Raw genomic sequence first — 24,934 nt, forward strand, 5'->3', positions numbered from 1 at the left:
CAATAATTCCAATATAATTGAGAATTCCAATAAGTATTTTTCTACAGCTGGCCATGTTTTCCACCTGGCTACCCCTACTCCGGTCAACAGCCCTGTACCCTCCACAGCAACTCGCCCAAGCCTCCCCCCACCCAAATCCAGATAGCCGATGTTCTGAAAGAGAGGCAAAATCTGGACCCCTACAAAATCTGGACCCTCTTTCTAAAAATTAGCCACCAAAATTGTTGCAACCCCTATTACTAGTCCGTTCAACCTCTTTCGTATCGTCTGAGATTCCCAAAGATTGGAAAGGTGCTGTGATCATCCCCCTCTTCAAAGGGGGAGACACCCTAGACCCAAACTGCTACAGACCTATATCGATCCTACCCTGCCTTTCTAAGGTCCTAGAAAGCTAAGTCAACAAACAGATTACTGACCATTTCAAATCCCACCGTACCTTCTCCGCTATGAAAAATGGTTTCAGAGCTGGTCATGGGTGCACCTCAGCCACGCTCAAGGTCCTAAACGATATCATAACCGCCATCAATGAGAGACATTACTGTGCAGCCGTATTCATCGACCTGGAAAAGGCTGTCGACACTGTAAATCACCACATTCTGATCAGCAGACTCAACTTGGTTTCTCAAATGACTGCCTCGCCTGGTTCACCAACTACTTCTCTGATAGAGTTCAGTGTGTCAAATCGGAGGGCCTGTTGTCCGAACCTCTGGCAGTCTATGGGGGTGCCGCAGGGTTCAATTCTCTGGCCGACTCTTTTCTCTGTGTTGACCAGGGAACTCTAGCAGGGCAGACATTTTACAAACTGACTTGTTGGAAACTTGACATCCTATGACGTGCCAATGAGCTCTTCAGTAAGGACATTCTACTGCCAATGATTGTCTATGAAGATTGCATGGCTGTGTGCTCGATTTTATACTCTCATTTGCAACGGGTGTGGCTGAACTAGTCAAATCAACTCATTTGAAGGGGTGTCCACATACTTGTGGACAGAGGGCTTCAGAGGAGCATATAACAAGGAGGGTTTGAAGAACACCTGTGCCCCAGCCTTCACTACTTGTGCAAATTCAAAACCTCTATCACTAAACTAATGTTTCCCTACTTTGAAACCTACATCTAAAGACACAAATATAAATAAATATTGCAGCAAAATCCCTTACCATAGGGCAAAAGACTAGTGTATATCCACAACTAAAAATGCAACACAATTGGAACTCAACGTCCCAGGGGTGCTGTAAATTTGTAAAGAATGTAACTTTATTTTTTTCTAAGACAAATGTGCCTAGATTCCAAGACAAGTATAATTTGATTCAAATTACCTCTGCCTTACTGACATGGAAAGCCCTTGCTGCAAAATTGGACTCCTGCAGATAATCTCTTTTTAACTATGTTTGGGAGGGTGCCAAGCCACAGGCATCCAATTAAGGGGAACATTTATTTTTCCCCCTGTGCTGTTTCAAAGCAGGACACTTGCTAGGAGATGGCAAACCCCCCCTTTCGTCAGTAATGAGCAGAAAATTGCATTTATTGTGCCATTCAAAGGGCTGGTAGTGCAGCTTCTAAGATAAGCTGCAACATGGTGGCTTACTAAGAGCACAAGTAATTTCTGGTCACGGTTGAATTTTGTTTAGCTCCATCTATGAACCCAACTTGTTGCAAACAAGTATAGTTGAGAGAATTGTATGGAGCTTTGAAGGTGATGGAATCAAAAGCCTTGTGTTGGATTGGAAAGGCCATGTTTGAAAAATGCTCAATATGAAACTGAGAATCAACAGAGTTGGTGTTGCACGGAGTTTGTAATCTTTATTTGTTGAGTGATTCCATAAGAGCCTAAACCACTGACAATCCCTGTGGAAAAACAGTGGCCAAGGCAGGATGTCGGGAACACAGTACTCTAAAAGCGGGATGTTCCCATAACCCTTCCGAATGGTTAAGCAATCTCTCACAGTCCGCAGCAGAATTAGGAGACTAAGTGACACGTAGAGTGGTCTGTTCCAACAGGAAGCTCACCACAAGACCCAATGTTGGAGTAAATCCCTACCTCCCTTTTGTCCAATCAGAATCTGAGGTACTTACCTGTAGTGACAGTATGAGTTTGACAATTCAGAGCTCTGGTATTTCTTTCTCTTTTGCAACAATTTAGAATTGGCATATCAGTGTTTGATCTGACAGCTGGCAATGGTGCCAATATGGAGCATTTGAATGGTTAGTGAGATTACTCAGAAAGTAAAGTTGAAAGCCTGTTCAACAGGGGTCTTTGAGTACACAGGGGTCATACTGAATGCTACATTTAGCCTACAACACAGATAAGTCCAAACACCACTAACAAGTGGGGGGGCAGGATCAGTGGAGAGGACTGCACACATGACTACACAATGTCCTTGATGGTAAAGTACACAGAAGAGGGAGCACGTTTACAGTCCTTCTGAGGTACAGAAGAGAGGAAAGGGGACAGTTACCACCTCATACCATCTTGATGCAACTTGAAAGAAACTCATGCTCTTCGCCTGAGGTAGTCTAACAAACACCCTATGCTGTAGCTTCTCGCTCACCCTCCCATACACTACAGAGACGTTTCAACCTCTTAAAGCTAATGGACCATGAGCTAAGTCACAGGCTAAATCCTATAGAGCATGATTCCAGTTAAAATGTCTATATACTCAAAGACATACAGTACCAGTCAAAAGTTGACACCAACTCATTCAAGGATCTTCCTGTATTTTTAAACACTATCAAATCATGTCGTTAAAAAAAAGAACACGATTGAATCAAAGTAGCCACCCTTTGCCTTGATGACAGCTTTGCACACACTTGGCATTCTCTCAACCAGCTTCATGAGGTAGTCAACCTGGAATGCATTTCAATTAAAAAAGGTGTGCCTTGTTAAAAGTTAATTTATGGAATTGATTTCCTTCTTAATGCATTTGAGCCAATCAGTTCTGTTGTGACAAGGTAGGGGTGGTATACCGAAGACAGCCCTATTCAGTAAAAGGCCAAGGCCATATTAAGGCAAAAACAGTACAAATAAGCAAAGAGAAATGACAGTCCATTACTTTAAGACATGAAGGTCAGTTAATCCGGAACACTTCAAGAAGTGCAGTCGCAAAAACCATCAAACGCTATGATGAAACTGGCTCTCATGAGGACCGCAACAGGATAGGAAAACCCAGAGTTACCTCTGATGCAACGGATAACTAGAAAGATTGTCTACAGCCCAAGTAATTGTCTCTGGCCCCCTCTCAGTTAGGGGGAGTGATGAGCTCTACAGCAGTCTCACAACTCAATTGCTGGTTGAAAACGGTTCTGACCCTCCCAAAATACAGAATTTGTAGATAAGTGGCCTTCTTTCTGGGACTCACCCACAAACAGGACAAAGCCTGGACTGCTGAGGAGTGACGGACTCCATCCTAGCTGGAGGGGTGTTTGCATCTCATAAGAACATAGACAGGGCTCTAACTCCTCTATTATTATTTGACCCTGCTGGTCATCCATGAACATCTTGGCCATGTTCTGTTATAATCACCACCCAGCACAGCCAGAAGAGGACTGGCCACCCCTCAACCTGGTTCCCCTAGGTTTCTTCCTAGGTGCTGGCCTTCCTAGGGAGTTTTTCCTTGCCACCCTGCTTCTACACCTGCATTGCTTGCTGTTTGGGGTTTTAGGCTGGATATCTGTACAGCACTTTGTGACATCAGCTGATGTAAGAAGGGCTTTAGAAATCAATTTGATTTAGCTCCACAATGAGATTTCCAGCTTAGTGAAGTCTGCCACAAGCACAGTGTAGTCAGCTCAGCTATCCCCATTGAGACAGTGTGTGTCAATTAAAATAAATAAAAGCCTGCGTTTTCATCATGAAATCTATGCAGCCTACTCAACCACTTCTTATAGCTACTGTTTACAGGCCTCCTGGGCCATATACAGCGTTGCTCACTGAGTTCCCATCGGACCTTGTAGTCATGGCAAATATTTTACTTTTTGGTGAATTCAATATTCACATGGAAAAATCCAGACCCACTCCAAAAAAATTTGGGAGCCATCATCAACTCAGTGGATTTTGTCCTACATGTCTCTGGAACTACCTCACTGCCACAGTCATACTCTGGACCTAGTTGTGTCCTGTGGAATAAATATTGTTGATCTTAATGTTTTTCCTCAATCCTGGACTAATCGTACCACCATTTTATGTTTGCAACCAAGTCTGCCCAGATCCCAACCCAGGATCATCAAAAGCCGTGCTACAAATTTTGGGACAACCAAAAGATTCTTTGATGCCCTTCCAGACTCCCCCAATGTATCCAAGGACATCGGAGTACATACATTGTTTTATAATAAATATAGGTTAACCATCTAACTGAGGAACTTAATTTAACCTTGTGTGATACCCTAGATGCAGTCGCACCCCTAAAAACAAAAAACATTTGTCATAAGAAACTAGCTCCCTGGTATACAGAAAATACCCAAGCCCTGAAGCCAGCTTCCAGAAAATTGGAACGGAAATGGGGCTACACCAAACTGGAAGTCTTTTCCTACTAGCTTGGAAAGACAGTACTGTGCAGTATTGAAGAGCCCTCACTGCTGCTACACCAAACTGGAAGTCTTTTCCTACTAGCTTGGAAAGACAGTACTGTGCAGTATTGAAGAGCCCTCACTGCTGCTACACCAAACTGGAAGTCTTTTCCTACTAGCTTGGAAAGACAGTACTGTGAAGTATTGAAGAGCCCTCACTGCTGCTCGATCATCCTATTTTTACAACCTAATTGGGGAGAATAAGAACAATCCAAAATGTATGTTTGATACTGTCACAAAGCTAACTAAAAAGCATTCCCCAAGAAAGGATGGCTTTCACTTCAGCAGTGATAAATTCATGAACTTCTTTGATGAAAAGATCATGATCATTAGAAAGCAAATTACAGACTCCTCTTTAAATCTGCATATTTCTTTAAAGTTCAGTTGTCCTGAGTCTGCACAACACTGACAGGTCCTAGGATAAAGGGAGACACGCAAGTTGTTTAATCCTATATCTCTTGACATATTCATGAAATTAGTAATGGCCTCTAATCCTTCAAGCTGCATACTGGACCCTATTCCAACTAAACTACTGAAAGAGCTGCTTCCTGTGCTTGGCCCTACTATGTTGAACATAATAAATGGCTCTCTATCCACCAGCTGTGTACCAAACTCACTAAAAGTAGCAGTAATAAAGCCTCTTGAAAAATCCAAATCTTGACCAAGATTCTTTTTTTTTAAATGCTGGCCTATATCGAATCTCCCATTCCTCTCAATATGCCTTCCTGAATACAAATAATGTATACAAAACGCTTCAGTCTGGTTTTAGACTCCATCATAGCACTGAGACGTACGAACTTCGTGAGTGCAATTACATTTTAACGGCGTCAGACGAAGGCTCTGCATCTGTCCTCGTGCTCCTAGACCTTAGTGCTGCTTTTGATACCATTGACAAACCCAAATTGGTCTACACAGAAAGGTTCTGACCTGGTTTAGATCTTATCTGTCAGAAAGATAGGGGTTTGTTTCTGAATGGTTTGTCCTCTGACAAATCAACTGTAAATTTCAGTGTTCCTCAAGGTTCCATTTAAGGACTTCTATTGTTTACACTATACATCTCTTGGTGACATCATTCGGAAATAATGTTAACTTTCACTGCTATGTGGACAACACACAGCTGAACATTTCGATGAAACGTGGTGAAGCGTCACAATTGCCTTTCCTCGAAGCCTGTGTTTCAGACATAAGGAAGAGGATGGTGGCATTTTGTCACTTCTAGATTAGACTACTGCAATGCTCTACTCTCTGGCTACCCAGTTAAAGCACAAATAAACATCAGTTAATGCTCAACATGGCTGCTAGAATCCTGACTAGAACAAAAAAAAACATGTGATCACATTATTCCAGTGGTAGCCTCTACACTGGCTTCCTGTTAACTTCTTTGGGACAGGGGGTGGTATTTTGTCATCCGGATGAAAAGCATGCCCAAAGTAGACTACCTACTACTCAGGCGCAGACACTAGGATACGCATATAATTGGTAGATTTTGATTTTCTAAAAATTTTAAAATAATGTCTGAGTATAACAGAACTGAAATGGCAGGCAAAACCCAGAGGACAAATCAACCCCCCCCTCCAAAAAAGTCATCCTACCACTGATTTCAATGGCTGGCACTTTTAATAATAGGGCAAAATCATGCCCGATTGCAGTTCCTAGGCGTTCCACTAGATGTCAAGTCTTTAGAAAGAGTTTCAGGCTGGTTTTTGGAAGAATTAGCCAGAAATTGTAGTTTTTCTAGGTGGCTCCCATTTTGGCTGCAGTGTTTCCAAGTGCATGAATGAGAGCGCATTCTTTGGTATTTTTCTCCGGTAAAGACAAAGATTCTACGTCTTAAATGTTTCTTTGCATATTAGGGTACCTATGGTTTGATTATAAACATTGATTTACTTGTTTGGATAAGTTTATTGGTGACGTTTGGGATTTATTTTGTATACATTTTAGAGGATGGAAACAGAATGGATTATTGACTGAAGCGTGCCAGCTAAACTGAGTTTTAATGGATATAAATTAGTTTATCGTATAAAAGGACCATTTGTGATGTAACGGGGACCTTTTTAAGTGCCAACAGAAGAAGATCTTCAATGGTAAGGCATATAATACATCGCTATTTCTGACTTTCGTGTCGCAACTCCCTGGTTGAAAATGATTTGTTATACATGTGTGTGCTGGGCGCTGTCCTCAGATCATCGCATTGTTTGCTTTCGCAGTAAAGCCTTTTTTAAATCTGACACGGCGGCTGGATTAACAACAAGTTAAGCTTTATTTTGATGTATTACACTTGTGATTTCATGAAAGTTGGAAGTTGTTGAAATGGGACACTAGCGCCAATGATCCGCAAGAAGTTAAGGCTAGGGCTGATTTCAAGGTTGTACTGAACCTACAAAGCATTACATTGGCTTGCTCCTACCCATCTTTCTGATTTGGTCCTGCCGTACATACCTACACGTACGCTACAATCACAAGATACAGGCCTCCTTATTGTCCCTAGAATTTCTTCAATTGAGCTCCATTTTTATGGAATGGTCTGCCTATCCGTGTGAGAGACGTAGACTCGTTCAACCTTTAAGACTCCTCTGTTCAGTAGGTCCTATGATTGAGTATAGTCTAGCCCAGGGGTGTGACGGTGAACAGAAAGGCACTGGAGGTTAGAACCACCCTTGCCGTCTTTGCCTGGCTGGTTTCCCTCTCTTCACTGGGATTCTCTGCCTCTAACCCTAATACGGCACTGAGTCACTGGCGCTCTTCCATGCAGTCCCCCTAGGAGGGGTGCATTACTTGAGTGGGTTGAGTCTCTGCCGAGAACTTCCTGTCAAGCTTGGTGCCCCCCCTCGGGTTCGTGCCGTGGGGGAGATCGTCGTGGGCTATACTCGGCCATGTCTCAGGGTAGTAAGATATTCCTCTAGTGGTGTGGGGGCTGTGCTTTGGCAAAATGGGTGGGTTTATATCCTGCCTGGTTGGCCCTGTCCGGAGTGTGGTATAGTCCTCTCTCAGCCCTAGGACCATGCCTCAGGACTACATGGCCTGATGACGCCTTGCTTTCCCCAGTCCACCTGGTCGTGCTGCTGCTCCAGTTGCAACTGTTCTGTCTGCGGCTATAAAACCCTGACCTGTTCACTGGACGTGCTATCTTGACCCAGATCTGCTGTTTTTAACTCTCTACCGCACCTGCCGTCTCTAACTCTGAACACTCGGCTATGAAAAGTCAACTGACATTTACTACGGAGGTGCTGACCTGTTGCACCCTCTACAACCACTGATTATTATTATTGAACTGCTGGTCATCTATGAACATCTCAACCTGTCACAGCCAGAAGAGGACTGGCCACCTCTCAGAGCCTGGTTCCTTCAGGTTTCTTCCTAGGTTCCTGCCTTTCTAGGAGGTTTTGGGCTTCTACATCTGCATTGTTTGCCATTTGGGGTTTTAGGCTAGGTTTCCATATAGCACTTTGTGACATCGGCTGATGTAAATAGAGCTTTATAAATAAATGTGATTGATTGATAAGTTAGTGTTACCAGCCTCAGAAATTTCAGCCCAAACAACTGCTACAGAGTTCAAGTAACACACATCTCAACTGTTCAGAGGAGATTGCGTGAGTCAGGCCTTCATGGTCGAATTGCTGCAAAGAAACCACTTCTAAAGGACACCATTAAGAAGATGAAACTTGCTTGGGCCAAGAAAAACGAGCAATGGACATTAGACCAGTGGAAATCTGTCCCTTGATCTGATGCGTCCAAATATGCAATTTTTGGTTCCAACCGATGAGTCTTTGTGAGACGCAGAGTAGGTGAACGGATGATCTCCGCATGTGTGGTTCCTCTGTGAAGCATTGAGGTGGTGGTGTGATGGTGCTTTGCTGGTGACACGGTCTGTGATTTATTTAGAATTCAAGGCACACTTAACCAGCATGGCTAACACAGCAATACGCCATCCCATCTGGTTTGCGCTTAGTGGGACTATCATTTGTTTTTCAACAGGACAATAATCCAAAACACACCTCCAGGCTGTGTAAGGGCTATTTGACCAAGAAGAGTAATGGGTGCTGCATCAAATGACCTGGCCTCCACAATCACCCAACCTCAACTCAATTGAGATGGTTTGGACCGCAGAGTAAAGGACAAGCAGCCAACAAGTGCTCTACATGTGTGTGAACTTCTTCAAGACTGTTGGAAAAGCATTCCTCATGAAGCTGGTTGAGAAAATGCAAAGCTGTCAAGGCAAAGGGTGGTTACTTTGAAATATTTTGATTTGTTTAACACTTTTGGTTACTATATGATTCCTTGTGTTATTTCATAGTCGAGGTCTTCACTATTATTCTACAATGTAGAAAATCATTTTAAAAAATAAACCCTTGAATGAGTAGGTGTGTCCAAACTTTTGACTGGTACAGTATGTCAAAGAAAGAAATCTTGAAGCTGCAGGAGCATTGGCCAGGGGATAATAGTACAGCAGTTATCAGCATCAATTCCCTACGACAAATACATCATTTGGTGGGTGCTTATAGTTGTCCTATTTCACACATGTACAAGTGTGTATTCATGTGTGAATTGGAAATGTGCTTTTTGCATATCCTAACTCTTCCTGAGTCACCCGCGGAGAGTGGGGTCACAGCCAGGGTCAAACATCATAAACTGTGATCCTGGAGCAATTAGGGTTAAGTGCCTTGCTCAAGGGCACATAATGTTACCCTTGTCGGCTCTGGGATTCAAACTGGAGCCTAAGTTACCTCAAGCAAGTCTGTATTTCTCCTAGATTGTGTCCGGTGTGGCCCAAAAGCCTCAAACAAAAACCAGAATTTGTTGTACCATAACTACCCATTGAAAGGTTTAACAATTAAGTGTGCCATGAAGACCGTTTTCAACTCTGTGCCACAGGAACATGGCATTCTTCTAGTAAGTGAACTAGTCTATCCCTGCTGGTTAATTAAAAAAGAATTCTAGACTTATTTACTAATAAAGCTCAATAAACTCAAATAGTTGACTATTGAACCATTTAACCAGGGAGCCCACCTATACTCAATATGCCAACTACCAAACCTATGGCCCTCTCTGACAAGGCATCAGCAGCTTCACACAATAACTCACTGTCCAGTGTACTGCCATGCTACCCACCTTCTAATTATGAGATAAGCAACCCCAAACAATTAACAATGTCTCATTAGGCCATCTGACAAAACAAGCCACAATGAGGCACTGTGTTCACTTTCATCCTTTCAAACAAATGACCTTGCAAGTAATTTGCAGGCGGAAGTATTGACAAGTCATGAAGCATGACTTAACATTGCATCTCATCATAAATATCTCAAGAGTATACTGTAACTGATGTTTAGGCCCAATGCTTGCTGGCATTATAGAGCACAAATTAACATCAAACACTCTCCTCCTGCATACACGCAAAGTTGAATGTGTGCGAGTGAGAGAGCAATGTAACAATTGCTATACACAATGTAACACATGGACATTTTAGCTAACTTCGCTAGCTTTCTGCCTTGCAAGTGAAATCAAACAAACACTGTAGCAGTGGGTCGCTGACCGAACATGCCGTTTCTGCAATCATGACTACTTTCGAAATATTCTATGAGGATTTGAGTCACTAAAGAAATCCAAGTCACGAATTGATAACCTATTTATTCAATGCGCCATGTCTAACAACTCCAACTTTTAAGCCGATTGTAGTTAACGTTGCCTAACTAGCAAAAATTATATGCCATCTCATGAATTATTGATGTAACAAGTGCAGTATCCGCTCCTGAGTTGTGCTGCTAACATTGGCACTCTTGCTTTAAGTATTCTCTGCGAGCTATATAGTTGGTATAATTTACTCCACTGAAACTTAACCTAGCAAACCAAAATATAGCTGGGCATATCCTGAAAGACATAAGTTAAATCGACAATTATTAACGTCAGCTAGAGAAACTTGCAGGAGTTTCCAACACAAGGTAATGGGGGCGGGCGCAACCAATGCACAGATGGTTTTACAAATGTATTGTGGATTAGCGACCCCTTGTTTACATAGTTACGGCACGAATGATACACTAGTCAAATTTAGCGAGAAAGCGGTATTTTGTAAATTGTTTGGTAGCACTTGAGAGAACCAAGTAGCTAATTGACAGTCATTGGTTTTATAATTAGCCAGCTAATTTAGCTGAACCGGTATCTCTGCCTGAGAACTCTAACGCCCAGAAAGAAAGCTCTGATTCAAACTCCCATTCACCAGTTCGGCACGCGTTATAGTGTCAAAATACCTTTGTGGATCAGCCAATATGGAGTTTCGCTGAGCAACTACTGGTATCATCATTTACACTCGTTACGGCCGGTAAATAACATCCAAAAAAGGTGTCTTTAACGTTAAACATTATCAAGCAGCCAAGAAAAAAAGGCCTATTCTGCAAGGAACAGTTGGGGATGCTCAAAAAAAAAATATATATATATATATTTATTAACTGCATGGCTTGCTAGCTTACCAGTTAACTAGTTACAAGCGAAAACAATTTTGAAATGTTTGATAACGTTACCACATAGCATTGCTAACTATCTAGCAGGCTACAATCATGCAAGTAGCGTTTTAAAATAACTGATTTGTTTACCTCGCTTTTATCGTTCTACCAATTGTGTGCAAATTAGGTAGCACCATAACGTTACATCAACTTACCTGATGCAGTTCAGATGAAATAAGAAAAGCTTTTACAACGTGGTCTCGTGAAAATGTGCTCTGATAAACCTAAAATTGAAATTCCCAGACCAAAATCTGTCTGAGAAAATCCAACTGTCGATCATACACTAACTCCCCCCCAGTAAAAAAAAAAATACATGTGCCTCTCCAATTTAATTGGCTTGGGCATTTCACAAGTATCAGAGACTGCATTGTGATTGGTTCCTCCACCAGTCTGTAAATGTCGGCGTTTTCTATTGGTGGCCTAAAATTATTTGCATGTTGTGTTGGGGTGGTGAAGTGGCTCCCACTACTGAAAATATATTGTAATTGAAATTATTTTCCATTTACAGTAGCATCCAATGATAATTGGTTGAAATATTGCCTATTGTTTCTTTTGGAAATCAATTTGGAGCATAAACAACACAGGATAATTTTTATCTTAACATACTAAACGTATATTTTTTTAAATAGGCCCAATTTAGTATCAGAGTAACGTGTTCCAAGTTCAACAACAGCAGCATCAGATGACTTACAGTACCAGACAAAAGTCTGGACACACCCACTGATTCAAGGGTTTTTCTTTATTTTTGCTATTTTCTACATTGCGGAATAATAGTTTGGACATCCAAACTATGAAATAACACATATGGAATCATGTAGTAACCAAAAAAGTGTTAAACAAATCATTATTATTTTATTTTATTATTTGAGATTTGAGATTTTTCAAAGTAGCCACCCTTTGCCTTGATGACAGCTTTGTGCGCTCTTGGTTCTCTTAACCAGCTTCATGAGGTAGTCACCTGGAATGCATTTCAATTAACAGGTGTGCCTTGTTAAAAGTTAATGTGTTTTAGCCAATCAGTTGTGTTGTGACAAGGTAGGGTTGGTATACAAAAGATAGCCCTATTTAGTAAAATACCAAGTCCATATTATGACAAGAACAGCTCAAATAAGCAAAGAGAAATGACAGTCCATTATTACATTAAGACATGAAGGTCAGTCAATCCGGAATATTTCGAGAACTTTTAAAGTTTCTTCAATTGCAGTCGCAAAAACTATCAAGCGCTATGATAAAACTGGCTCTCATGAGGACCGCCACAGGAAAGGAAGGCCCAGAGTTACCTCTGAAGCAGAGGATAAGTTCATTAGTTACCAGTCTCAGAAATCAGCAATTAACTGCACCTCAGATTGCAGCCCAAATAACTGCTTCACAGAGTTCAAGTAACAGACACATCTCAACATCAACTGTTTAGAGGAGATTGCGTGAATCAGGTCCTCATGGTCAAATGCTGCAAATAAACCTCTATTAAAGGACACCAATAATAAGAAGAGACTTGCTTGGGCCAAAAAACACGAGCAATGGACTTTAGACAGGTGGAAATCTGTCCTTTGGTCTGATGTGTCTTTGTGAGAGGCAGAGTAGGGAAATGTACGATCTCCACGTGTTTGGTTCCCACCGTGAAGCATGAAAGAGGAGGTGCGATGGTGCTTTGCTGGTGACACTGTCTGTGATTTATTTAGAATTCAAGGCACACTTAACCAGCATGGCTACCACAGCATTCTTCAGCAATACGCCATCCCATCTGGTTTGCGATTAGTGGGACTATCATTTGTTTTTCAACAGGACAATGATCCAAAACATACTTCCAGGCTGTGTAAGGGCTATTTGACCAAGGAGAGTGATGGAGTGCTGCTTCAGATGACCTGGCCTCCACAATCACCCAACTTCAATGCAATTGAGATGGTTTGGGATGAGTTGGACTGCAGAGTGAAGGAAAAGCAGCAAACAAGTGCTCAGCATATGTGGGAACCCCTTCAAGACCGTTGGAAAAGCATTCCTCATGAAGCTGGTTCAGAGAATGCCAAGAGTGTGCAAGGCTGTCATTAAGGCAAAGCGTGGCTATTTGAACAATCTCAAATATAAAATATATTTTGATTTGTTGAACACTTTTTTGGTTACTACATGATTCCGTATGTGTTATTTCATAGTTTTGATGTCTTCTACTATTCTACAATGTAGAAAATAGTACAAATAAAGAAAAACCCTTGAATGAGTAGGTGTGTCCAAACATTTGACTGGTATTGTATATCAACAGCTTTACTTGGCAAAACAAATAAAGAATGGACCACCTTGCTGCAGGCTAGTGCAGCAGCACATACAAAACAATCATTAGCACTTTCGCTTGCCATCAAATATCCATTACGGAGCAGATATTCGGTTGTGGGCACTGAGGATCAATAGATACCATTAAAGTCTAGGAGGTTGAGGGTTCATTATTAATGCATTGATTGCCTCTTATTGTATGTTTGTAGCGAAATGGATCAATGGCCTTGTCTTTGTTTATAACCTTGACATGCTAGTACTTACTGCACAAGGTACATTAAGTTACTTACTAGTACATTGCTACTGTGTTGTACCAAATAACAGGACTGTGCTCTTGAGGTCTAAAGAGACACTCACAACACTGTCATGTGATAGGGTCATATGTCAAAAGGCCTGCATCTTAAACATCAAACCATGATGAAACCAAAACCAACATCGTAATTTCAGCCAACCAAATAATACATAAAATAGACTGAGGAATCACATTTTAAATATGCATTTTTCAGAAGGTTTTGAAAGGTAAATATCAAATAGGATTAAAGCACAAATGTAAAACAAGTCTTTCTTCACACATAAAAGTAAAAGTAACATCCAACTCACCAGTAGAAGATGATCATAATCACAGTTGAGAGGCACATCCACCGATTCATTCCAAGTGATCCACGTGCAAAATAAAAGCAAAGGGAGAATTAGGCCTATAATTAATTTCGTAGTTTCATATGCTTTCAGAGGTTGTGCAACATAAGATCACACCCATATACTGTAGACTTTAAAATGAGAAGTAAGAGAGAAATGATGTACCTCAATAGTGTTTTTCCTGTTTAAACCACAAATAATCAATTACAGATTACAGACATATATCCTAGTTCCAGTTGATTAGCATGATATGTGCTGTGATACTACCAGGGAATAAAACTGTCCTCTGTTACCCCCCCAGGATTGTTGTTTTTAATCAAATCCCAAAACATGGTTACAGATTTACCCCAAGGGATTAGTTAGAAGAATTATCACAATCCACCAACTGGCCCGTAGATATCAAATGCATTTTAAAAAACGAGTGTATTAAAAGATACCCTAGCTGCTTACTCTTTGACGGCAAAGAGGTTGCTCTAGGTTAATAACATCACCAACGGTAGAAGAGCTAGGTCAGGTTCGCCTTCGATGCGGCAAATTCCAGTACATCTAGGTCTCCTTACTGCTGACCAATGAGGAGGGCTAGTGTTAGGGAACAGTGGATTAAGAGGGAGAGAGACAAAGTACTTGGAGCAGTGACTCTCTCTCTGTGTGCACGTAAATCCTATTGATGCTATCTTGGGGCAGAGTCTTGAACACAGCCAGCCTGGTTAAAAAGATGACTTTATAAGGAAGTGTGTTTGACTGATGATTGAGTTGACAGCAACTGCTCTCTTCATAACGTTTTCATGCAATAGCCTCTCTGTAATGTCATAAATGGATTCCATGATGCAGGATGACTTTGCGGTGTACAGGTGCCTGCCAGTGGAGCCAATTGAATGTCTCAAATGCCATGAATTGTAATCCTCCACTTTATAATCTGTTTTATGACTGCACGCGTACATGCCTTTAATGACTGACATTCAGTACATACCACAATCAATTAAACACCTTTGAGATGATTATGTACATTTCAATAATATTTCAGTGTAAGAAGAGGTTTTTTGATTTTTGTGAAACACACACACAGCTACAATTTACATGTAAAACATCTTAAAATGTTGGTTTTATGAATGATAGCTGTTGTATAACATTGCACCCCAATTTTCATTATTCTATTTACTATGAAAAATGAATCAACAAAAAAATCAAACAGAGCCTATGTTCCTGTGGTACACATATCCTGGATGAAGGAACTGTGAGCAAATATAGGCGTTTCAGATTCTCACTCACCTCAGAGATTGTGTACTTAAATTCAGATAAGATGGGGAGATAAGCAGACAGACTCTCCAGGCTTTCACCTCTGTTCGGGTAAAGAACGAGTCGTCAAACTGGTCCTGCTATTACACCTGTTCCCTTTTTGTGATAGCAGGTATCTCCCCCATAATCTGAAACCAAATCCAGTGGTGTAGTCACAAAACACAAACAAAGGCGTTCACGGTAGAGAGAAGAACATACATGAGTCTTTTTTTCAAGGCATTGTTTGTTCCGCAAACAATACAGGTGTTACCTGGGGAGAGGATGGTGAACAAGGAAGAAGTATTGTGGTGTACTTTTAAACGATTGTATGGAAAGGTAACATTAAACTTTTTTAACGTAATATTTCAATACTGTATAAGCTCAATGTTGCATAATGACAAACTGCTGGCTTGTTTAGAGATCTGCCCTTCACTTCAACGTGTGTGACTTCTGTCTTTATTACAGGAGGGTGTATATTAGGTATTGATTTAAAATCAGTCTTTTCCTGCCAGTTATTTAAATACACGAAGAAAGGCGACATAGTTATAAAAACTCTATTCTATCTAGTTTGTGTCTCGTTTGTTCTAGGACTGGGTTGGGGTTGTACACTAGGCCATCTACACAGCATGTGTGCGTTACCATGTCCTGAGTTCTTCTGTTACAAGAATGGGTGTGGCCTAGTCTAATTTAGGTTAACAGGGCATATACTGATACTCTATCACCACCTGCTGCTGGCTATTTGTTTTCAGGAAGTAACAGTGCTCAGGCACAGAAAAGTGATTGACAAAATTTAGTGATAAATTAGTGCTCTGAATTTAGCTGAAGGAAAATTATTATCTTCTAAATACCTTGTCTATACAATATTGTAATCACCTCACACCATTGTCATTTAGCTATTGTATCAGTTAACAGAAACACTGTGTTTCAGTAACAGTGTCAAAGCACAGTGAAGGTTAACACTTGATCATGAATCAGTTCCATTCAATTACACATCAGAGTCATTGGATGAAGGCATCTTTTGTACAAGGTTTTTGTTCAGATCCCTGCTGCTCGGTCTGAACATTAACACGCATCTCTTGCAGTACGGATTTGCACGCTTAAGGTCCTAATCTTTCATATCAGAGAGAAATAATTTCCAAAAAACGAAACGTTAAATTGACACACACCTTTATAGGGTTACTGTTCCCACGAGGCCATATCGCCATGTTACAGTATGTGTTTACAGAAGACAGAAGGACCACCTGTTATTCCATGCCCCCTGAAAACATGTAATGTATGTAATGGACGAAGGCTGCCAAAAAACATGTCAATGAAAAAAAACTCTCCGGTTAAAAATTGATAAAAACCAGTTAAAACTACTGTTATTTTTCTTTATATATATATATATATACTATATTGCTCAAAAAAATAAAGGGAACTCTTAAACAACACAATGTAACTCCAAGTCAATCATACTTCTGTGAAATCAAACTGTCCACTTAGGAAGCAACACTGATTGACAATAAATTTCACATGCTGTTGTGCAAATGGAATAGACAACAGGTGGGAATTATAGGCAATTAGCAAGACACCCCCAATATAGGAGTGGTTCTGCAGGTGGGGACCACAGACCACTTCTCAGTTCCTATGCTTCCTGGCTGATGTTTTGGTCACTTTTGAATGCTGGCTGTGCTTTCACTCTAGTGGTAGCATGAGACGGAGTCTACAACCCACACAAGTGGCTCAGGTAGTGCAGCTCATCCAGGATGGGACATCAATGCGAGCTGTGGCAAGAAGGTTTGCTGTGTCTGTCAGCGTAGTGGCCAGAGCATGGAGGCGCTACCAGGAGACAGGCCAGTACATCAGGAGACGTGGAGGAGGCCGTAGGAGGGCAACAACCCAGCAGCAGGACCGCTACCTCCGCCTTTGTGCAAGGAGGAGCAGGAGGAGCACTGCCAGAGCCCTGCAAAATTACCTCCAGCAGGCCACAAATATGCATGTGTCTGCTCAAACGGTCAGAAACAGACTCCATTAGGGTGGTATGAGTGCCCGACGTCCACAGGTGAGAGCCCAACACCGTGCAGGACGTTTGGCATTTGCCAGAGAACACCAAGATTGGCAAATCCGCCACTGGCGCCCTGTGCTCTTCACAGATGAAAGCAGGTTCACACTGAGCACGTGACAGAGTCTGGAGACGCCGTGGAGAACGTTCTGCTGCCTGCAACATCCTCCAGCATGACCGGTTTGGCGGTGGGTCAGTCATGGTGTGGGGTGGCATTTCTTTGGGGGGCCGCACAGCTCTCCATGTGCTCGCCAGAGGTAGCCTGACTGCCATTAGGTACAGAGATGAGATCCTCAGACCCCTTGTGAGACCATATGCTGGTGCGGTTGGCCCTGGGTTCCTCCTAATGCAAGACAATGCTAGACCTCATGTGGCTGGAGTGTGTCAGCAGTTCCTGCAAGAGGAAGGCATTGATGCTATGGACTAGCCCGCCCGTTCCCCAGACCTGTATCCAATTGAGCACATCTGGGACATCATGTCTCGCTCCATCCACCAACGCCATGTTGCACCACAGACTGTTCAGGAGTTGGCGGATGCTTTAGTCCAGGTCTGGGAGGAGAGCCCTCAGGAGACCATCCGCCACCCCATCAGGAGCATGCCCAGGTGTTGTAGGGAGGTCATACATGCATGTGGAGGCCACACACACTACTGAGCCTCATTTTGACTTGTTTTAAGGACAATACATCAAAGTTGGATCAGCCTGTAGTGTGGTTTTCCACTTTAATTTTGAGTGGGACTCCAAATCCAGACCTCCATGGGTTGATAAATTTGATTTCCATTGATAATTTGTGTGATTATGTTGTCAGCACATTCAACTATGTAAAGAAAAAATATTTAAGAAGAATATTTCATTCATTCAGATCTAGGATGTGTTATTTTAGTGTTCCCTTAATTTTTTTGAGCAGTGTATATATACAGTGCCTTGCGAAAGTATTCGGCCTCCTTGAACTTTGCGACCTTTTGCCACATTTCAGGCTTCAAACATAAAGATATAAAACTGTATTTTTTTGTGAAGAATCAACAACAAGTGGGACACAATCATGAAGTGGAACATTTATTGGATATTTCAAACTTTTTTAACAAATCAAAAACTGAAAAATTGGGTGTGCAAAATTATTCAGCCCCCTTAAGTTAATACTTTGTAGCGCCACCTTTTGCTGCGATTACAGCTGTAAGTCGCTTGGGGTATGTCTCTATCAGTTTTGCACATCGAGAGACTGAATTTTTTTCCCATTCCTCCTTGCAAAACAGCTCGAGCTCAGTGAGGTTGGATGGAGAGCATTTGTGAACAGCAGTTTTCAGTTCTTTCCACAGATTCTCGATTGGATTCAGGTCTGGACTTTGACTTGGCCATTCTAACACCTGGATATGTTTATTTTTTAACCATTCCATTGTAGATTTTGCTTTATGTTTTGGATCATTGTCTTGTTGGAAGACAAATCTCCGTCCCAGTCTCAGGTCTTTTGCAGACTCCATCAGGTTTTGTTCCAGAATGGTCCTGTATCTGGCTCCACCCATCTTCCCATCAATTTTAACCATCTTCCCTGTCCCTGCTGAAGAAAAGCAGGCCCAAACCATGATGCTGCCACCACCATGTTTGACAGTGGGGATGGTGTGTTCAGGGTGATGCGCTGTGTTGCTTTTACGCCAAACATAACGTTTTGCATTGTTGCCAAAAAGTTCAATCTTGGTTTCATCTGACCAGAGCACCTTCTTCCACATGTTTGGTGTGTCTCCCAGGTGGCTTGTGGCAAACTTTAAACTACACTTTTTATGGATATCTTTAAGAAATGGCTTTCTTCTTGCCACTCTTCCATAAAGGCCAGATTTGTGCAATATACGACTGATTGTTGTCCTATGGACAGAGTCTCCCACCTCAGCTGTAGATCTCTGCAGTTCATCCAGAGTGATCATGGGCCTCTTGGCTGCATCTCTGATCAGTCTTCTCCTTGTATGAGCTGAAAGTTTAGAGGGACGGCCAGGTCTTGGTAGATTTGCAGTAGTCTGATACTCCTTCCATTTCAATATTATCGCTTGCACAGTGCTCCTTGGGATGTTTAAAGCTTGGGAAATCTTTTTGTATCCAAATCCGGCTTTAAACTTCTTCACAACAGTATCTCGGACCTGCCTGGTGTGTTCCTTGTTCTTCATGATGCTCTCTGCGCTTTTAATGGACCTCTGAGACTATCACAGTGCAGGTGCATTTATACGGAGACTTGATTACACACAGGTGGATTGTATTTATCATCATTAGTCATTTAGGTCAACATTGGGTCATTCAGAGATCCTCACTGAACTTCTGGAGAGGGTTTGCTGCACTGAAAGTAAAGGGGCTGAATAATTTTGCACGCCCAATTTTTCAGTTTTTGATTTGTTAAAAAAGTTTGAAATATCCAATAAATGTCGTTCCACTTCATGATTGTGTCCCACTTGTTGATTCTTCAGGAAAAAATACAGTTTTATATCTTTATGTTTGAAGCCTGAAATGTGGCAAAAGGTCGCAAAGTTCAAGGGGGCCGAATACTTTCGCAAGGCACTGTATATACACACACACATATACACACACACACACATACATACATACATACATACACACATACAGTTTATATACACACACACTGCTGACAACAGGAGTGCTGTTTTGAAGCAACTGCACTCCCTCGCCGTTGTAAAAAAAAGTTATAGAAATGCATTTACTAATGTCTACATTTGTTTTTGCCATGTTCATTCTATTACAGACACCTTAATGCTTACTTTTAAATTATATAATGTGAGCTAAATATACTAATTTAAATTTAAAAAATATAGAGAAAAACATTTTCATTAAGGTAGACTTTTTTGAAAGTACTAATGTTACTGTCCTCACTACAACAACAGAAATACTTGAAAACATGTAATTTTGTCCTTGAAACATTTAAATGAAATACTGTAGAATTCCATTCATTCCTATGGAGGACTGGTTTTCTGAGGATTGCCAATGTGGCCTACCGTTGGCTTCAAAGCCAATACATAGCATTAGTAATCCAGGGTTTCTATAAATCTTTGTTTAAAACTGTACATTTTGCATTTGTGAAATTATTTTGGTGTGATATGAAAGTTGTGGGCTTTATATTTCTAGAACCGTATTGCAATTGAGAATCGATTCACATTTAGTTTGAGTATTTGCCTGCCAGAGCCAGTCTACGTATGAAAATAACATACGGTAGCTAAGGTACTTTAATAAGCAGTAACAGTAAGGTTAGGCTCCATACAAGTATTGGGCTAAGTGAAGGTTACTAATCAACATCACTACATCTGTATTTGAAAATGTTATATATTCTGAAGAGTGAACTATGGACACTCTTACTGAGAGTTGTGGCTGCTTTGAGTGATGTATTGTTGTCTCTAGCTTATTGTCCTTTGTGCTTTTGTCTGTGCCCAATAATGTTTGTTCCCTGTTTTGTGCTGCTGCCATGTTGTGTTGCTACCATGTTGTTGTCATGTTGTGTTTCTACTATGCTATGTCGTCATCTTAGGTCGCTCTTTATGTAGAGTTGTCTCTCTTGTCATGTGTGTTTTGTCCTATATTTGTTATTATTTATTTATATATTTTTTTATCCAGCCCCCGTCCCCGACAAAGGCTTTTTGCCAGACCATCATTGTAAATAAGAATTTGTTCTAAGTGACTTGCCTAGTTAAATAAAGGTCAAATAAAAAAGCTAGCTAATTTAATTCCGTTTACAGTTCCGTTTACAGACAAACAAATATAAAAGGTAACACGTTGCCTTGATTGTCAAAAACTGGTTCTAGCGTTTTTTTGTCATAAGCGTATGTAATTTGATCATTTTGAGTATCCGTAGTCTTGTGTTTACATGTGTAGTGAGTTATGTTAGTTAGGAGTAAGCACACATTTTGCAGGTTTGCTGCAAAAAGTACCATTTAACTTTATGCTGAAAACAAATGCTGGACTTTTTGTTTTTAATTCTCTACCAAGCTAGCCTTTCAGTTTGCTAGCGACGTTACTAGCTAACTTGAATTAGACGTGTTTTAACAGATGACAGGAGCTAGTTAGCTAAAGGTAGCTAGCTAGCTAGTAATAAAAGACTGAATGATATGGCCTGGTCACTCGTGAGTTAACTATCTTTACTCCAAATGCTATGTAGCTAGCTAACGTTAGCTGGTTAGTCTCATTTAGGTTGTCCTGCTCAGACTTCACTTCTTAAATATATTAGAGGGATTTGCCTGCTTCACAGAAATCTTGCAGTCCGAGAACATCAATGTGCAAACTGCACGAAGCCCCACGCTAAATTTGACAAAGGAAGCTTATCAAAACGGTTTCTACTTTTCTGTATTTACCTCAAGGTCAGGTAACTTCTTTGGAATGCAGTCGGTCACTGAGACTGATTATGCTCGAGACGAGTAGCAAGGAACATGACAACGAACTCTTGCTGTCACCTGCACATGATCCATCGACTGATATAGTTGCTGCTGAGGAAAGTCAATTGCATTGCAATGTGAAGGAGTTCATCGCCCCTGGTAAGACATATATATAACCTATTATCATCACAGAAATGCGCTAAATGAGTGGAACCTGGCTTATTTGATTCCAAAGTTTGAGGGTGGGGCGTGACAGCTTTTCATTGACTCTGTGTAAAACGTCTTCCACATTGTAATTTGGAACAGCGATTGAGGAAGTCGACAAAACCATTCCATTGTTTCTGCAACTACATCCCCCTAACAAGCAATGTTTACAATGTATTCTACCCTCTTGTGGCTTTGAGACTCTATTGACTCTTGTCAAGGAGGGAAATTTAAGTAGTCCAACCTCAATTGAAAATTGAAATACTTAACTTCACTAGCTACTTGCTGTTTATTATCTATGCATAGTCACTTTACCCCTACCTAATATACAAATTGCCTCGACTAACCTGCACCCTGCATATTGATTCGGTACTGGTACCCCCTTTATATAGCCTCATTATTGTTACTTTTTTGTTGTAAATATTTTCTTAACTGCGTTGTTGGTTAAGGGCTTGTAAGTAAGCATTTCACGGTAAGGTGAAACACCTGTTGTATTCTGCCCATGTGACAAATTTAAAATGAGATTTGAAAAAGATAACTATTATTAGAGAATTGTGAGAACATTCTCTTCTCACTGTAACATCAAAGGTTAAGTGCATTCCATAGTCATTGGATGACATGCTGCACAAACAGATAGAACCCCCTTATTTTATTTTTTAATCGAAGTACATTATATTGTTATGTACTGTCTTGATGGTGGCCAGTTCCATGGCTTAATATCAGAAGTTCTAGGATCATCGCTCTCACACTGCATCACAAGAAACTGTTTGCATTCTTGTTGTTGTCAAAGCACCACAATGGATGGGGTGGAGTCACCACAGCAGGTTGGTGGCACCTTAATTGGGAAGAATGGGCTCGTGTTAATGACTGGAGTGGAATGGTATCAAACACATGGTTTCCAGATGTTTGAATCCATTTACTCCGTACTGGACATTATTATGAGCCGTTCTCCCCTCCGCATCCTCCTGTGAGTCACACACATAATCCATTCAGTCAGACCATACATTTTTACTATGAGCAGTTTTTTTGTTGTTGCTCAACTACTTTCAAGGAATAGCTTGTGTTCACTAGCTTCAAATATTCATTACATTCATCCAGAGTCTTGACGCTCTTTTGTTGGAAATTATGTCTGCGATATTAGGAGGATCCATCTTAGCCATTTGCATGCTGTCATCATCTCCCCCTTCTTCCTCAGAAAATGAAATAGTGAAGAGGATCAAGAAGAGACCCCAAAAGCCACGTGGAAGGAAACAGATGTCCAAGTCATCCGAATGCTCTGACAATCTCATGTCAGAACTTCCATTCGCAGCTACAGCAATATGGAACAACCTTGGCTGTAAACAGTTTATGCCATTTTATTTATGCATTTATATCTAGGTGAACTTAAATTAACATCTCCAGACTAATATAACATGGTTGTAACATACCTTTTTATAGAGAGGATGAGTTCAGTAGTTACCATGACAGGGCTCTATGGTGGTGGCACCAACTCTGTAAGCCTATAATGACTGGTTATTTGTAGTAGTTGCCAATTGATGCAAGGACCTTCCTTGTACCGCAGCTGCCCTTGAATTCAAATTTCCTCCAACTGCCTAGTGGCGATAAATAATGCATTGTTCACTTGACTGGAAGTTTGTTTTACAGGAGGGCAGTCAAATCCAACTACAGAATAGCAGAATCAGACATTTGTCTCCTGTAAAACACTAATCATTGTGCTACATTTCCCCTAGTTACCAAGCCAGAGGCCAATTTGAAGAAGAGGCGAAAGAGAGGTAGGTGGGTGTTTGGTTAGAGAGTGAGGAGGATGCAGAGAGACAGAAAACACAAGGCCCAAACTACTTTGTTTCAATACCCATCACAAATCGTAAAGTACAATTTTATGAATTTGTTTTTTTGTTTGTTGAAAAGTAAATGTTATATTTTTATTTTGCGGTATTTCTTAAAAGTTTCTCCACATGAGCTCACTGATAATTGGAATAAATTACTGCTTGTTTCACTTTAAATGTGATCACAAGGCAACTGCTGGAACTGGATGGCCAGAGAGTGAATGGCATGCTCTACTTGTGCAGATCAGTGCAGGCCCTGGTGATGCAGAGGGACTCCAGACTCACTCGGGCTCTGGTGCCTGTAGCCAGTCTCCACATCACGCTGCTGGTGACCCACTTGGCCAGTCGAGAGGAAGTAAACTTGTGAGTATCTGCAGCTGATCTCACTTATTTCAACCAAACAGCCACCCTCTGTTTATAGATGGCAGAAGCTATATTCTGTCTGTTTCTTTATCCTACACATTTGCAGAGAGAATACTGATTTAAAATATAATTTGTCCATAGGTGAAAATATTCAGTGCAGTGTGGTATTTTCTGAAAACATACAGTAAAACACAATGTAGGTAACCACTTCCACTTTCTTGAACCTCCATAGCCACTAAATATATAGTCCTAGAACTGTATCTCCCTATGACTAACACATGGCTACATGTCTGACTGTACACATTCCAGGAAATGTATATTTGCATCACTAAATACTGCAGGGGTAAATGTATGTATTAGCCTGACTGGACGGTGTGTGACCATGGTGGAAAGAGGATGAAGTAGAGAGAGAGCGAGGGATGGAGGGGATTAATGCTGTGCTCTGCTGACTGCAGGGCAGTGTGTGCAGTGGCCCAGATGAAGGCATCACTGCAGGACCTGCTGCGGGGGCGAGAGCTCATCCTGCCCTTCCACAGCATCGGACACTTCAGGAAGGTGGTGTTTTGTAGAGTTGGCCCAGGGAGAGAACCTTGTCAAACTGGTCCAGATTGCAGGTGGGTGCTACTGCTAGTCAGCTGCTGCTCCCCCACCCAACCTCCCTCTCCTTACTCTCTCGCTTCCCATTTTCCTCCACCTGCTTTCATCCCGTGTGTGGAGTCTTTGCAGTCACTCACCGTGCCTTTCTAGCTGTATATTGATGTGAGTTGGGCTGCCAATTTTAGAATAAATCTGTGTATATGAGCATTGTTTTTAGCCATTTTAAATGATATGCTTTCATAAATGAATATTTAAGCTGCAATATCAATTATTTATACAGCACATTTCAGACATGGAATGCAACGCAATGTGCGTCA

General features: G+C 41.2%; 1 protein-coding gene and 1 pseudogene across 9 annotated transcripts in view; one reads left to right on the forward strand and one right to left on the reverse strand.

Annotated features, from left to right (window-relative positions):
* LOC115107705 (protein 4.1-like) overlaps window positions 1–11,349 on the reverse strand; it is a 100,794-nt gene extending 89,445 nt beyond the window's left edge. For 4 of the 9 annotated variants that reach the window (XR_010460861.1, XM_029631256.2, XM_029631253.2 and 1 more), the window contains exon 1: window positions 11,213–11,348. The gene's annotated coding sequence lies outside the window, so the exon portion shown is untranslated. Of the gene's footprint in view, window positions 1–11,212 lie in introns of all 9 variants that reach the window. The other 5 variants (XM_029631258.2, XM_029631257.2, XM_029631254.2 and 2 more) reach the window with 2 other exon arrangements.
* A 10,014-nt stretch (window positions 11,350–21,363) lies between these two features.
* The window catches only part of LOC115107708 (A-kinase anchor protein 7-like), a 35,355-nt pseudogene continuing 31,784 nt past the window's right edge, over window positions 21,364–24,934 (forward strand).

The sequence above is a fragment of the Oncorhynchus nerka genome, linkage group LG24 (assembly GCF_034236695.1).
Source record: "Oncorhynchus nerka isolate Pitt River linkage group LG24, Oner_Uvic_2.0, whole genome shotgun sequence".
Taxonomy (NCBI): domain Eukaryota; kingdom Metazoa; phylum Chordata; class Actinopteri; order Salmoniformes; family Salmonidae; genus Oncorhynchus; species Oncorhynchus nerka.